The following is a 17,474-nucleotide window of genomic DNA, read 5'->3' on the forward strand; positions in this document are numbered from 1 at the left end:
GCAATATTGTGTGAATGTTGTCAAGGCATTCTCGCTCTTCATAATGTATGTGCTGCGGGTCAGTATATCTCCAAAAATATTATCACATAGGAGGTTTTGTCCCGGCAACGACGATATCCATATGTGGCTGGGAGGCGTCACTGATCTTATGGTCCGTAGGAAGAATATTGTCAGATACGCGGTATTGCTCGCGCAGCGACAATACCAAGCTGGTATATTTACATTATTGTTGACATCATAATTACGGCTAACCCTAGTTTTAGGTGGAAATGAACAACAGGGAAATGAGTTAGATTTTATAATCTGACATGCACAGGCATGATTCGAACCACTGCCGTCTTGATGGGAAGCCGAAGGTAATTCACCGACTCAGAGTTGTCTCATGTAAATCGTCGCTGTTCGGGCAAAAGGTTATATCTCACTATGTTATTCAAATCCCATACTTTCTTTATGACTGATCACGCCTCCCAGCCACATATGGATATGAAGTCCATTAGAACAATTTCTGTTGGATTCGTTTTTCCTATACGAATGTGTAGCCTAATGGAAAATGAGGAGTGCTTAAATAAGCCATGCAAACATACATTCCTAGAGTGCGGTACGGTAAGGTTCATCTTCTTCTACACGTACTTAAGCATACCTAAAATGAACACAACGAAAATTGTTCTGGTGGACTAAATATCCATATTTGCTGGGAGGCGTGACCAGTCTTAAGGAAAATACTGGATAGGAAGAGCATTGTGAGATATGAGCTTTTCCCCGAACAGCGGCGAAATGCCCACAAATGCCACCGATTTCTGCTCAGATCGAACTCATTCTCTTGGATAAAGGAGGGTGAACATCTGACCGCGCCATAGTAGTCGGCGAAAGGAAAGATTTTGAACGGAGAGAAAATGAAAGATTTAATGGGTGCCAAAAATCTGAATTGATTAAAAAAAGAAGAAGAACAGACACAGAGGTCGAGAACAGAAATGAAAGAGGGGGGGGGGGGGGCTTGACTCACGTCATCTATGATCTAGGTGTGAGCACTGGGTGTTAATCGGCGACAGCCGGTCCAAATGGGGCAGAGAGGGCTTACAGCGTGTATTAACAATTCTGCATCACGGAAGACACTAATTGGCGTTCTCTTACTAACGTGCGTCTTGACGAAACACTAGTCCATAAATTACGTCGCAAATATATTTTCTATTACCGAGTGTTGTAGTTCTCCTAGTCTAATGGCGAATTGCCACTACAAGTGTTGTTTAGAAACTCTAATTTAGATTCCCATTTGTACACTAGTGTCGGCCGAGTGGCTTGGCTACGGGGTGTGGTTTACGTAGCTGTCTGCTTGCATTCGGGAGATAAAGGGTTCGAACATCACTGTCGGCAGCGCTGAAAATTGTTTTCCGTGGTTTCTCATGTTCATACAAAGTAAATGCTGAGGCTGTACCTTAAGGGCACATGTCTCTGAAGACCACAGTACAGCAGTAAAAAATCACTATTTTTGCCATCATAATTTGGACAGATATAGGCCTAATTATTCAAAGTAGACAAAAATTATCATGTACACGAATGATCATTGCAGATTGTTATTAGATTACCTATTACACTTCACAGTTAAAGTTTCTTACAGTTTGTTTCGGGATGTTTCTTATGACTGGAAACTCTCTCAACTGTCGGATTGGTAAATTCAGAAACTACTCATGTGTCATGAACTAAAATATTTACGTCATGTAGCTACAAAGTAGACAACAATCATGATATTTGTTAAGTAATTTTTGGACATTATAAATTTTCCACCTAACGCATTCCTGGTTGCCAGCGTTTCGCCCTAGTGTGCTGAGTCGGGCTCATCAGATGGTAAATAGCACACTCCCAGCAAGATGCATGGCTAGTGCATACCGCGGAGGCCACTGCGTAGGCTATGTGGAGCCACTGGCAGTGCCAATGCACTATGAGAGACTTTGTCTCATTACCAAAAATTGATGCCTGCCTGGCCATCAGATGAAATTTACTCCCTCGGGACAAATATTCCAGTTTCCATATGTGAATCAACATCTATATCAAAGAAATTATTTGTAAGGAAAGTTGAAATATTGTTATTCAACTTTTTTATAAATTTTTGTCGAATATTTTAGTGTCAATGAAAATCCACAGCCTGTTTCCAGTCATGCGACCGGGTCAGGAGTGGATGGAATGGAATGAATGAAGCCCTCGTCTAGCGGTGGGGATAGGAATTGTGCCGGCTGCCGAAGCCTGTCGCACTCCTCTGGGGCAATGATTAATGACTGACAGATGAAATGAAATGATACTGGAGAGTGCTGCTGGAATGAAAGATGACAGGGAATAGCGGAGTACCCGGTGAAAAACCTGTCCCGTCTCCACTTGTCCAGCACAAATCTCGCATGGATTGGCCGGGATTTGGACCACGGAGCCCGGCGTTGAGAGGCCGGAGCGCTGCTGCCTGAGCCACGGAGGCTTCTTTAGTGTCAATATTTTCATAAATAAAGAGCAACATTCATCACACTTCTAGTTCATTTTAAAGATAATTGCACGCTAAAATGGTTTGTCCAATTTCATTGATCTGTTATTAATGCTTACAGAAATAGTAAATAAATATTCTATAACGTACAATTTTACAGGAAAGCAATTCAAAGTAAAAAATGTTATGTCCAATATTATAATAACCGTCCATGGTTGACCAATGAAATTTGGCACGCTGTTTTATTGTGCAATTATCTTCATTATGAACTGCAGTCATGAATATACCTCTTTATTTATGAAAATATAGGCCATAAATATTCGGCAAAATTAATGATAATTTGAATAAGAATATTTGACATTTTCCTACAAAAAACTGTTTTACCAAGTATCATGATTGTAGTATATTATGTTCCTGCTTGCTGTGAGAAGCAGGTCTAAAAATACAATTTTCGTCACATGAGTAGTTTCAGAATTTACTCTCCTGACAGCCTGAAGTGAGTTTGTAATCTTACAAGAACATTGAAAGCAGTAAATTCTCATAAAAATAACCATGGAGTATAACCGGCAACGAATAAGATAATAACAATCGACAATGTTCAATCATTGTACATCATAGTTTTTGTCCATCTATAATAAGTATAGCCTATCTATCCAAATAATGAAAAAAACCTACAACCTGTTATCCAGTCTTTGACCGGGTCAGGGATGTAATGAATGAATTATATATAGGCTATTATTACAATGGGGTCGCCACTCCCAAGGTGATAATTAATGAGTGATAAATGCTATGAAATTAGAATGGAGAGTGTTGCTGGAATGAAAGATGACAGGGAAAACCGGAGTACCCGGAGAAAAACCTGCCCCGCCTCCGCTTTGTCCAGCACAAATCTCACATGGAGGGACCGGGATTTGAACCACGGTATCCAGCGGTGAGAGGCCGACGCGCTGCCGTCTGAGCCACGGAGGCTCCTTTATCCAAATAATGATGGTAAAAATAGTAATTTTCCACTACTATGTTGTGGTCTTCACAGAAGGGTGCCCTTAATTAAGATCACGGTCGCTTTTAGGTGCTGGCTCCACAAGACCTGCCCGTGCTGGTGTGACGTAAATAATTTAGCATTGTACCTCAGATTTTACAGTGCACCATATTTCCAAACAAATCTGTCATTCTTCCCGTGTCCTCATTCCTTAACTCCTTGGCAAGGAACACTTGCAGTTAAGGGCTTAACATGGAAATATCTGAGAAGAAATAATCCGTGGTGATGGCTCTGTCACACGAAATGGCTACACAACGACATGTTGATGAGATCTTGGTGGGAGGTGTGAACCATACGACAACCTGCTGGCCGTCAGGGATGGTGTCACTCCGCAGGGAAGAGGATTATCCCCCGACTACCTGCCATGCGCCATTAGACTTGTACTCGTTCACCATTCATAAAAGATTGGACCATGCTGTGTGTGAAATGTCGAACTTCAGAAACACAGTGGTTCGCTACCGAGTTTTCTACAGCTGTGGGGTTGGGAATGTTAATGCCCATCTTCACAAAATCAGTATCTATATCGAACCATTCCGTAAGGAGCAAACTTCAGGTTCAGTTTGCTGGTCTACCTATTTAATTGATTCCCAGCAGGGGTTCGGTTCCAAACAGAGCTTATGAACGTTCGCTTCTTATGCTCGAGGTAGCAGGATCGAATCCCAGTAATCTTACTGAATTCTATTGCTCTTCAATGTCACTGATTCCAGTCCCATTAGTAGATCTACTATGTTCAGTCCTCAGCCCGTAGGCTGGTTGGATCATTAATAGCTCCTCCATTAGCTGTTATAGGTGGCCTACGTATCAGTGAAGAGGCGCCCTGAGGAAATGAGAGTGAAGTAACTTAGTTTCGAGTTGCTTTCCTCACTGAGCCAGAAGTTGCTATTATACTGATCACCAACTAAGATTTTACGGCAAATTCGAGGAGCACAAAGTGAGATGATAGGAATGAAGGAAGGAAATAAATAATATGAAAGAAATGAAAAGTTGGTAATCATTTTCCTTTTTCTTAACTTAATGTCATGCCACATACCAGTTGTTGAAAATAATTTCCATTTTCGTTTATGCAGTCCAGGCATCTTCGAAAGAAATTCTGTGACACGCGTCGTAACTCGTCTTCTGTCCGGCTCCATGGCTAAATGGTTAGCGTGCTGGCCTTTTGCGACAGGGGTCCCGGGTTCGATTCCCGGCAGGGTCGGGAGTTTTAACCTTAATTGGTTAATTTCGCTGGCACGGGGGCTGGGTGTATGTGTCGTCTTCATCATCATGTCATCCTCATCACGATGCGCAGGTCGCCTACAGGAGTCAAATCAAAGGACCTGCATCTGGCGAGCCGAACATGTCCTCGGACACTCCCGGCACTAAAAGCCATACGCCATTTCATTTTACTCGTCTTCTCTTATTTCACTTGGCATTCCTCTAGTTCCGTCTTATGGCGCTCCCAGCTGTTAGTTACGCAGAATATTCCGGAATACTTTCTCTTTCAAATATCTCCAAAAATAAGTCACATGTACTCAGACGTAGAGAATAATAACCTCTTTTTCTCCGCACGCCGGAGTCCGTGGTGATGATGATGATGATGATGATGATGATAATAATAATAATAATAATAATAATAATAATAATAATAATAATACACGCGTCCGTGGTGTAGTGGTTAGTGTGATTAACTGTCACCCCCAGAGGGAGGGGCCCGGGTTCGATTCCCGGCTCTACCACGAACTTTGAAATTTAGTACGAGAACTGCAACGGCGTCCACTCAGTCTCGGGAGGTCTATTGAGTGGAGGGGGTTCGATTTCCACTTCCGTCATCCTCGAAGTGGTTTCCCGCGGTTTTCCACTTCTTCTCCAGAAGAATGCCGGGATGGTACCTAACTTAAGGCCATGGTCAGTTCCTTGCCTTGTTCAGCATAGCAGGTGAAGCCACCTGGGCAAGGTACTAGTCCTCCTTGGCAGTTTCATCACCGACCAAACGTCTCACGCTCCTGGCCACTGCCTTTAAGGTGCTAGAGGTGGGATCCCTCGCTGAGTCCGGGGGAAAAACCAACAATAATAAGTCTATTTAACAATAAATTCTTGTTGCTCAGAGGTGTGTTTAACTACAATGGATAATTGTTACTGTGTACTTTTTAATCACAATCAATGAATGTGTCAAGTAAATCTCGTATCTCACTAGCACGAATGACTGACGATCGAGTCTTATAGGACAGCGTTATAGGTTAAAGAAGTTGTTGTCTCCCACCAGATAGCTCCTTGCCCTTCCCTTGAGTGTGGCATAAACTCTTGTCAGGTGGTCACTGTATTAACGCGTCCGGCTCCCTGGCTGAATGGTCATCGTAGTCACCTTCCTGTCCAGAGGGCCCCGGGTTCGATTACCGGATGGATCGGAGAATTTACCTTAAATGTTTAATTTCTCTGGCCCAGAGACTAGGTAATTGTACCTTCCCCAACATCCCTGCAACTCACATACCACACACAACACTATTGTCTAGTACAATAATTCGCAGTTTCGAGTTCACAGGAGATGCCGCCCGCCTTGATTTGATACAGTACCGGTCAAAAGTTTATGACCACATTAAAAGATCATGAAGTTCCACGTAGAACCTACAATTGTGCTACTAGACCTCTTTAATTTTTCCCCTGAGCTCTTGCATCTAATATGATATATTGTACCCGGATGAGATAGGCCCTAGTTTCATGATTTGATTTTTTATAATATAAATACAGATATATAGGAATATTAAATGGAATACAGTGTCAGTTTTGTGTGGACGGGAGGATTTCAACATAAGCTAGAAATATCGCGACTGTCCGTCGCCACAGTTAAGCTTGTCATTATGGGGAGAATGTTTCTTGGTCAAAAGCTAAGAGGATTAAATCTAGAGCTCACAACAACAGAATAATGACTACAAGGAAGTGAAAGAGTAGGTATTTCGGAACAAGGGCAAGCAGGCAGCACCAATACCGAGAATATGACGTACCATTATTTTCCGCTGCCTCAAGGCATTTTGTGTTGTCATGTTGCAAGGAAGAGATTTTAAACTAACCGATGCGGTGTTGACCAATGGAAAAATTTACCATAGGCCCTCAGATAAACCAACATAAGAAAAACTCAGAGTGAACTCCAGTTACCTTCTCCGATAACAATAATTAAATTATTCCAACCACATAATTGAATAGAGGGGATTTTTGGGATATCATTCCCATGTTGATTAATTGTAATCGTAATAAATTAAAGTAATGAATTCGTGGAAATGACCCACGCTATCTCGCCACTGGTCAAGATGAGCACGCCATCAGGGACGCCGAGTTAGCGCGCGAAAGGTGGAGGACAGGAATTAAGTGATATTTCCATGATCACCGAACGATATGAGTTCAGAATACGACACATGAATGCGTATCGCCAGTTTATTAAGTAGTATAAAGCAAGGGATCAAAATCCACCTGCATATGCCAATTTAGGATAACCAACCCCCCTCCCTAGGAGATGACCGCGGATGACCCCGGCGGGAAACCATGTCGTCCATAAATAACCAGTAGTGGGACCTCACAGTAATCAGTTCATACCAGCCACTAGTTGTTATCGGTCACCAGTCGTGTGAGTCGTATGAAGTAGTTGAGACTCTGTAAGTCAGTACCTCGGGATGCATTCGAAGTCAGTTAGAGATGAAAGTGCGTGAGTTATTAGGAGAATGAAGACGAACAGTGAGATTATCCATAGTACCGAGTGTAAATAATCAGTACAACTGTATGTTGAATTTAATAAATGTCATGTGATTAAATAATAAATAATTAACGGAACGCCGATAGTACTTTTGGAAGGCAGTGTGCGGAGCCTGAAGTAAATAGCTCAAGATAGACGGTGAATAACTATCCGAGCAGGGAACTATAGGAGCTAGGCGATTATCAAGACGGCTTAGAAATAAACCAGGAAGTGCCGGTTGAAGACGCGATACGCGCCGGTTCAAATGAACGACACTTCGTCGTAATGTGTCACGACGTGTGTTTTGGGCTTATATGAAGAATATATTGTGCGAGTGTCAGGGGTCTAGGCGCACCTATAAGTGTTTTTATTAATATTCTTGTATAAAATAGTGTAAATTATTTAATAAGGTGTTCATCATGGCTAATCGCACAGAAGTGTTTTGCTGTGTTAATTTTATATTGTGCGACATGATGGACGAGTAAATCACCATGGGGCCGTGAGGCCTATCTCCCGCTACGAGACAATGGAATTCTACATAATAATGAGTACACAATTTTAATATTTGGGGATGTTATCGCGACTAAACGGGGTTCAATGTAGATTAATTATGGTTACTTAACATGGTCCGCCTCCCGAGTCCATGATTTTATTTTTTTGTTAGACGGATGAACTAATTTATATTAACGTAATAATGGGTTAGATTAATTAATTTGAGTATTTGTTTGTTGTATATAATGTAAATATAGGATATATTTCTTTCATTTAATGCATGCTGTTTGTAATACTTTGACCTAAGTTCATTTCAAGTGTTAAATTCCTTTTTGTGCCCACCCATTTATTTGATTTCAATCACTGCGGTGATTATTTGTATGTTAGAAATATTTTCTACCAAACAGCCAGATTATGAAAATGCCAGAGGATGTAAAATTGGTGTTGCGCACGGAAGGTCATTAAAATATTAATGAGAATATTTGAAGAAGGAGAAGAAGAATAAAAATGGAAGCTACTTTTTTTTATTTTTTTTTTGTGAAAATAATAAGAGCGAGAAGTTGAAGTATTATAGCGAGGATGATTACGGGTTACGATAATCACGATTTCCACTATTAATAATAATGTTCCATCTGCTATGGGCGTTTGTAAGTTCTATATAGGGTATAATAATAATAATGCTCGGTGTGTTTGCGAGAAAGAAATAATAATAATGTTTGTAAGTTGGCAAAGAAAAGTAAATTAATAATAATAATAAGATTTTGTGCGTTTGCAAGTCAAAGTATAATAATAATAATTACAGTGCTTCGTGAGTTAGCCAGTGCAAATATAATAATCAATGTGGAGATGACATGTAGCGCAAAGACTTTAATTCGCGTAATCAGTTTGATTTTACGTAAATTGTTGATTTCACGTTTGGACTTTATTTTAACCATTAAAATTTGTTTAAAAGCGATAGAGGCACGTGAATTAGAATGGTCACGATATGTTAAAAGCCCAGAGTGGTTTGAGCCCACATTTAGAGTTGGAAGTCATGAGGGACGAATATCCGGCGTGAAATAAATTGAGCCGTATTGTTTGTAATGATGAAATAGATGAATCTCAAGGCCTAAGATGATATAAAATGCATATTCCGGTGTTAGTAGTGGCAGAATCCATGCACCGAGGATTAATTTATGAATTAAATGTTTGAAGAGTTCCGATAAAAGGAAATGGACTTCAAATTGGAAGGAATAGTTTAGCAATCGCCGGCATTGGAGGTATTTGCCCAGCCGCGATGTGCCATAGGTTGTGAGATGTGTCTTGGAAGGACGTGTGTCCCCATATAAATTAACGGCAGTACGAAACTGAAGGTACGGTCCCGAATACCGTGTTGTCCCGACCGATATAAAGCAGATCTTAGTGGTTCATAACGGGATTTAACATATGTGACTAAATTCTAAAGAGTGGAAAATAAAATATCATCTTTCCATTTTTAATAATAATAATAATAATAATAATAATAATAATAATAATAATAATCATACTCCAAGTGAATCTTGTCTTAAATCAATTGCGTAGTGCCAAAGTAGACTGAAATTGTAAAGGTTCATGCATTTAACCATAAATATCGCTAACGGTAGTGTAAACGTGAAATAATAATAATAATAATAATAATAATAATAATAATAATAATAATAATAATAATAATAATAATAATAATGAAAAGTTGAAGAAACAGAAGATGAAGAACTTGCAATAGTAATTTGAGAATAATAATTATGATGAAAGGAAGTTAAGATATTTAATGGGCGATGATTCATGGTTACGAATATAATAATAATAATAATAATAATAATAATAATAATAATAATAATAATAATAATAATAATAATAATAATAATAATAATAATAATAATAATATTTTATTAGGAAACTGATCATTAAATTGTGCGGATAAATTACGAGGAAGAACGACCCTTCGTTTGAAACGTCGGCAAGGGTTGGCATATAATCATCCCGGATGACAAATGATAATAATCAAATATAGGATTATAATTGAAATTAATGATAATAATAAATTAATTGATGGTAGTCACAGAATATGATAATGATCAGATAAAGAATGGTAATGATATTATTTAATAATCGTAGGAGGATATGATAGGGACAGTCGTCCTGTGTCGAACTGCTCAGAACCAGATGTTGGGTTTTCACGGGGAGATTGTTAGCGGTAGATACGTAAATAACCCACGGACGGCACATGTCTTCATGGTCAGAGCATAGTAATGAACCTTTCCGTACGTCTTGTCGTATTGACAAGTGTAAATATTAAAATAGACTTTGAGTTAATGAACTCTACCTGGCGTGTTTGTGAATCTGGAAACAATAGGCTAGAGCTTGTCCGTACTATAAATTCCCGTTTTTTCGAGACGATAACATTTCCACGGTGGGTGTCCGGCTCACCAGAATGTACATACCGGAAGTGTCTCCTGTCCAAACGGAACGAGAAGACGACAGTAAAAAGTTACTGTCGTGCCTTCGTCTCCGAAAGAAGATCTCCAGCGGTGAAACGTCCAATCATACGGATGTGAATTCGATCCCCAGTAACCAATTGGGGCGAAATCACCAGATGTTTACACTACCAGAGTAGTGAGGTAAATCCAAGTAGTATGCCATTTATTTTTCAGGATGGAAGTGTCCCAATGTAATAATTGTCATCATGTGTAGTTTGCAAATAAGTGAATAAATTGCTCCTCATTGCAACTTATCTTTTTATTGTAGTTAGTCCAGTGTGCCCATGGAATTTAAGTTGTCACTTCCCAGTCCTATTGTGGAGTCAAAATTTTGTATCCATGAATGAGTCGTCCCCCGTAACCTTAATTTGCATGCCCCGTTCATCCCTGTGTTCATTTGATGCGCCGATATATAATTTGATTTTCTTTATAGGAATTTTTTTTATCGTTTTCGAACTGATCACCCCTGAGATAAATGCTAGTCTGGGACTCAGGAAGTGAGCGGGTGCAATATATATCTCCTGATTTCAGTGATTTACGCCAAATTTTGTATAAGATATATAATTTTAACTGTTGGAAGGTCACATCAGGAAGTCAACATTTTTGGAAATATTATGTACTGTATCATCTAATTGGTTTCAAGTATCACCACCAAGATTCTTCTATAGACTTAGCAATAGTTATGGGTCATTTTAGTGTAAATATAAAAATTCTGAAAAATGCGGCACCCATTTTTGTGCGTTTGTATTTTTTTCAAACCCGCGCTAAAATGGTAAATTTTTCCTTGTTCCTGTCATAGATCTCAGTGTGAGCTATCGGCATCAGAAATATGTTCTTGGATGCCATCCGCAGAGTGAAAATGAAACTATCAGGACAGATAAGTTTGATGCCGATAGCTCGTCCTGAGGCCTTGGACCATACATCACAAAGGCAAAGAAAGTCAACAATTTTGGCCCTAGTTAAAAAATAATAAAACACGCGAAAAAATGGGTGTCGCATATTTTCGGAATTCTTATATTTATACTAAAATGGCCCCCACCTATTGCTATGTCTATAAAAAAAAATCTTGGTGGTGATACTTGCAACCAATTAGAGTATACAGTACATTATATTACCAACATTTTTGATTTTTTGGTGTGACCTTCCAAGAGTTAAAAATTCATAACTTCTACAGTATTTGGACTAAATGAATGAAATCAGGCGAGACATATCCTATTAGATGTGAGAGCTCAGAAAGAAAATTACAAAGTTCTAGTGGCACAATTTTAAGTTCTGGATGACATTTCGTGATTTCTTTATGTGGTCCTAAACTTTTGACCGGTACTATATATATTAACACTTTGCGGTTCTTTGTGGGTTGGGGCATGAAATTTAAGCCTTTTTTTCTGGTTCAACTCTATTTTCCAATTACACTATGCATCCATATTAGTCCAAATTATTTGTACTCTGTTCACGTGTGGAACTTCGTAAAAATATTGATAAGAAGTTTAGAATACCTGGTACGAGATTCCATATCCTATAGGAAAAACATAATCTACTGTACAGTATTATTATGGGCATAGCAATACATTAGTCTGGGCAAGAAACAGCATTGCGCAAATTGTTAACGTATTCCACCATCAAGTAGCCTATATACTAATTCATGTGACTGGCTGTTTGCGTCACGGATGACTCGTGGAATAGCGAGAGCCTTGTGTAGGCCTACGCCTGACGCCGTGGTACTCTTTTGAGAGGCGTCTTTCCCTGGCAAATCCCAGCATTATTGGTTTGGTTTCTAATATATTACAATAAACTATGTGAGTGTTGGAAGACAGGAAATTCCCTAGAAATCAAGTGGTGTTCGGTTCGTTTCACTATTATTTGGAACACGGAAAGAGGTTCAGAGGGCCATTATACAAAACCAACCTCTTAAAATATCGTTTTCTTGCAGAAAATCAAGACTTCGGGTCAGATGCGATGCAATTCTAGTGCCATGACCTTTAAAGTTAATAACTCCCCTCGTGGGAACTTCAAGCAATTAAGTGTTAGCCTTAATTATAAAATTAACCAGAACCTTTGACCTTCAGTCATAATTAACGGTATTGGAAATATCACGTTGTAGCAATTTAGGTATATTACTGTAGACCTCGACTCCTCCCCTTGTCCTATACAGGTTAACCTCTGGTTAATTAAAACTAGCCGACAAATGAAGGGTAGGCATTCGAGCTACTATCCAGGTCGTCTGTGCGTATTTTTGTATCTTCAAAGCCAGAGACAGATGGTTATGGTGAATATTAATGCCTTATGGTACATATAAATAAATAATTACCGGGTGAGTTGGCCGTGCGGTTAGGGGCGCGCAGCTGTGATCTTGCATCTTGGAGATAGTGGGTTCGAGCCCCACTGTTGGCAGCCCTGAAGATGGATTTCCGTAGTTCCCCATTTTCACGCTAGACAAATGCAGGGGCTGTACCTTAATTAAGGCCACGGCCACTTGCTTTCAACTCCTAGGCCTTTCCTATCCCATCGTCTCCATAAGACCTCTCTGTGTCGGCGCGACGTAAAGCAAATAGTAATAAGGTAAGGTAAGGTTGTGTTCTGCCCGAAGGCAGGTAGAAACCTCCGCAGAGGTTTGCCTGAGCCCGAGTTTACGTGCGGTAGGGTGGCCAATTCCTTTCGGCTCCTCCATTCCCTTATTCCCACCAACAGCGCGTGGCAACCCATCCAAATCTTGACCACGCCCAATGTTGCATAACTTTGGAAATCTCACGGGATCCGGTGTTTTAACATTGCTATGGCCGTTGGCGAAATAGTAATAAATAAATAAATAAATAAATAAGTAAATAAATAAATAAATAAATAAATATTGACGATAGCTCACAGGAAGAAGTGAACTGCCATACATTCGCAAAACCACAGACAGAATGGCCAAGGTCCTTCGTCAGCCTAATGTAAAGACCACGCTGGGACTCGCAACAAGGAACACCAAAGAAATATCCGTCTCAACCAGCCAGACAAGTCAGGAATAGCTGAGTATTCCCTGTGGTTGGGTCATGATGTCGTGTTCTAAAATTTCGAGCTCTTGCTCACACTCAGCACTACAAGTCTAGGATTATACGGGAAGCTTCGGAAATAAGTAAAAATCCTAACAATTTCAACACGGACACTGGCTATCAATTAAGTAATACGTGGTTGCCAGCCATTAAGGATTTACGTAGGTAGTTCACTTCCCTGTCCTTTCTATATTGTTATTTCGTTTCGGCTTTTTCCAAATTCGTACGTTCGTCATCACCAGTTGGTTCATTCCAAGCTACGTGTTATGTGCTTGGAGCACGGCCGACTGGATCCCTCGCTGCGGTCTGAGCTAGCTAGAGCGACGCATCAAGTCGGCAGTGGTTTGGAGCTTTATGTTGTCGTCAGCTCCCGCTTGGGGCGCTGTGTCAGCATGCAGAGAGCCACCTGGTGACCAACGAGCGTACTAGTACTCTACCCCAACGGTAAAATGTTCTTGAATTCAAACCGTCATTATTGTACAAGACTTCCTCGTGAACAGTCGAGATTTTCTTGTGAAGACGAGGAGCAAAGTTCTCTGAGAAACACAAAGAGTTTCACCTTGTTTTCTTGACACGGTATGAGCCCAAAAGGCCACATCATGTCTACAGATAAATACATAATCATTTCCTTTTTAACAGCAATCAGAATAGGAAAGGAAAACCATTCTAGAACTGCTAGAATGAAGGTGTCATAAAATTAAATTGAAGGGCCACGAAATCTTGAAAATTAAATAAAAATACTCCCCAGGTCTCATAAACCTAATACCGTCGGCCTCGAAATAGAACAGGCATTGAGGAAGGGAAGAGGAATAGGACATATGAAAATGAACCGTGTCCAAGGCAAGTAGAAGCAAGTTTTGCCCCTGACTTTTGGTACAACCTGTATGTTGGTCCTGTGTGTGGATTTGGGACAGACAAATTGAGTTGAGAAAGCAGACCAGGACATGTAACAACGTAGTGAAATAATTACTTGATAAAGTAATCTGTGAATATTTTATGTTATTATTATCTTATTGGCGTTACGTCCCACTAACTACTTTTACTGTTTTCGGAGACGCCGAATCGCCTGAATTTAGTCCCGCAGGAGTTCTATTACGTGCCAGTAAGAGGCTGACGTATTTGAGCACCTTCAAATACCACCGGGATGAGCCAGGATCAAACCTACCAAACTGGGGTCAGAATGCCAGCGCCTCAACTGTTTGAGCCACTCATGCCCGGAAGGACAATTTATGATTACTCGTCTTTTCACTAAATATCTTGTGATAGTACATATATCACACCCCAGAATTATATGTAGAAGTTAGAGATATTATTGTCAGTATTCGATTTATTATTATTATTATTATTATTATTATTATTATCAGTATTTCATTTGTATGTTTTGTCATTTATATTGGTAAGCTGGAAGATATCCACATATGTAGGTATGAGTAATTTGTTTTGCACGAGTGGGAAAACATTGCTTTAATAACTCTGGTAATTTGAATGAGTCATATGGCTACCCCAGTGTGTGTTGTGATGTACTTGTGTCAGGAAATTCCATTAGTCATGTATATATCCCAGCCTGATGAGATGAGCTTGTTGTTGTACCAGGGAAAGTTTGGTGATTCATGGAATATACCCCAGAGTTTGTTATTGTCTTGGGAGGAAGAAGTAGTTCAGGGCTTGGGCTTTAGAAGAGGACCACCCATGATTGGCTGGCAAGCACCAATCCAGACGTATCATCTGAGAGGATGGGGATGTTGATGTCTATAAAGGTTGATCATACGGCGGCAACCAGAGACATTGTAAGTGACATTGTAAGAGACATTGTAAGGGTGATTGTAGAGGTGATTGTAAAGGAACGAGAAGGAAGACAACTACAACTACAACTGAGGCACTGTACGGGAAGGAAGTGGTGCTGATACACGGTACTGGAGTGACACGGCTGCAATGGACTGGACTTCAAACGTTCGTGGAGCGTAGTCTTGTTATGTTCGTGGAAAGTGGCTGATTGTGGAGAGTGCTTGCGCATTAAGTATTGTAGCACTTGTGGCGGCCTAGCATTATATGTTGGTGAAAGCTATCTCAGACTTTCCATAAATTTATGTTGAGGATCGACAGACGTGTGTATATATCTTTACAACAAGTGTTAAAATATGTGAACACAGTAGTACAAGGTACAGTATCTGTGTGATGTGATAACTGCCGATTATGAGAATCGGTAAGTCGAATTGATATAGAGACAGTGAAGGGTATTTATCTTCATACATGTACATTGTTCATCGGACTATCTACAAATGGTAGCTTAGTTCTCACTTTCGTTTTCCCACGGTTTTCATTATTGTTGTTGTTGTAAATATGGAGTCTTCCAGCAATATTTTATGTGTGTATTATATGTATAATGTTGTATGTTGATGAGGTGCTCATGCACGGAGTTTGTTCAGAATATAGTTAGCCATTTTAGAATCAGTGTTATTGATGAACCTAGGTGCAGTTCCTACCTAATTAGTCGTTTTCAGGAGGTTAGGTAAGGCCTGCAGCAGATGTACCAGTACGCAGCATTATATACACGCCCTGGGATATAAAGTTTATCATGCTCTTATCTAAATTCGAGGGATCCATTCTGGTGAACTCTGGCGCCCATACTACGGACATTTCGGTTAATCATGCTTATTAATTCTATTAAGTTTTTGATCAATATTTTTTATTGATGATATTTTATTATTATTTATTATATTCATAAAAAGTAGTTACAATCTCTAGCCAAACAGTAGCATCGGCTTGATGAATTTTTGTTATTTTATGTCAGGTACAGAAGATTTTTCACTATTTTAAACTTTTTTTTCATGGAATTTATGGTCCGAGTTTAAAATTCAAAAATCAAACCCCAATGCGCAACAGCCCCGACGGGCCTAGGCCTGCCAAGTGATGGCTGCTCAGCCCGAAGGTCTGCACATTATCAGTTGCATATGGTCAGCATGACGAATCCTCTCGGCGTTATTCTTTGTTTACTAGACCGGAACCGCTATCTGTGGGTCCGATAGGTCCTCAGTCATAATCACATAGGCTGAGTAGACCACGAACCAGCCTTCAGATCCGGGTAAAAATCCTTGACCTGCCCGGGAATCGAACCGGGGGCCTTAGAGGCAGGCACGCTTTCTGTACAGAGTGGGGCCGGGTTGGGTTTCAAATAGGGATACATATTCCACTCGACTTCTTACAAAATAATTCTATAATAATTTAATTGTTTCAGGGTTAGTGAAGTCAGGTGTGCTTCTTTTAACAAATCCTTGAACTCTGTAGGTAAATGGCGTATGGTTTTTAGTGCCGGGAGTGTCCGAAGACATGTTCGGCTCGCCAGGTGCAGGTCTTTTCGATTTGACACCCGTAGGCGACCTGCGCGTCGTGTTGAAGATGAAGTGATGATGAAGACGACACATACACCCAGCCCCCGTGCAAGAGAAATTAACCAATGATGGTTAAAATTCCCGACCCTGCCGGAAATCGAACCCGGGACCCCTGTGACCAAAGGCCAGCACGCTAACCATTTAGACATGGAGCCGGGCTAACTCTGTAGGTATCTGTACCTTTCACGTTATTGTGTGTAGATAAAACGGTAGTTTAGGGCCAAAATTTACACTGAGGTCCATAATGAGCTTTAGTATTGATCATACACATTTCGATGCACGACTTAAAATCGTATAGATAATTTAGGAGTTCAATAATAATAATAATAATAATAATAAGAAGAAGAAGAATAAGAAGAAGAAGAAGAAGAAAACTTCATAACAGTCAATACAATGCTCTAAATCCTTCCCTTTGTGACATTAACGCGTGGACGTTGAATGAGAGAACATCACAATGAAGTAGGGCCTTGTTCCTGCAGTGGATGTTGGAACAAAGCTTGTGGTGAAAGGTGCCTCAAATAGATCCGGGATGATGAACCTTCACACACCTTGTTACTGTCTTTCGGTCGAACCAAGCTTTCAGCGCTTATGTCGGATATAGGATCCTTTCTTCACATCTATTATTTTGTGGTCAACAATCGCCGCTCATATTTTGCATGCGTTCCCTTATCGTGACAGGCAGGTGATTAGAACCTTCATTTAATTAAGTGTCGTAATTGTCAGGATAATTCTGTCCTCACGGCGACCCGCTTTGTTAAACTGTGTGACAGCGCTTAATGTTGTGAAAGGCAAGCCACGCGCTCAAACATTATCCTTCTTATTATTATTAGTGCTTGACGTCATACATTAGCAGGTAGGGACAT

The sequence above is a fragment of the Anabrus simplex genome, chromosome 7 (assembly GCF_040414725.1).
Source record: "Anabrus simplex isolate iqAnaSimp1 chromosome 7, ASM4041472v1, whole genome shotgun sequence".
Taxonomy (NCBI): Eukaryota; Metazoa; Arthropoda; class Insecta; order Orthoptera; family Tettigoniidae; genus Anabrus; species Anabrus simplex.